Source organism: Olea europaea, chromosome 2, assembly GCF_002742605.1.
Source record: "Olea europaea var. sylvestris chromosome 2, O_europaea_v1, whole genome shotgun sequence".
Classification (NCBI taxonomy): domain Eukaryota; kingdom Viridiplantae; phylum Streptophyta; class Magnoliopsida; order Lamiales; family Oleaceae; genus Olea; species Olea europaea.
The window spans coordinates 8,488,250-8,488,573 of record NC_036238.1 but is presented as its reverse complement, the minus strand read 5'-3'; positions in this window follow the sequence as shown (position 1 = coordinate 8,488,573).

Sequence of the window (324 nt, the reverse complement as noted above, 5' to 3'; positions counted from 1 at the left end):
TTAAAATTTTTAACAAATTTTGATAAAAAATTTTGAAATGTGTAGTTTAAATATAAAAGATGTAACTAATATTGATTGTTTAATTGAAGAAAAAAGGGTCACGTTAGATAGTTTCAATTGCGTGACAAGACAAAATAATAGTAATAATAATAATAAGACACAAGACTATTTTTTCCACGTTGAAAATTGACATGCATTTTGAAGAGAAATAATTATTACAAGAAAATTAAATTGACTAAAAATGACAGTGATAATAGAAGCCCAAGAAATCATAAATGTTGATAGGTGTGATGATATCATGCATGGCGTCATATAGATATAGTC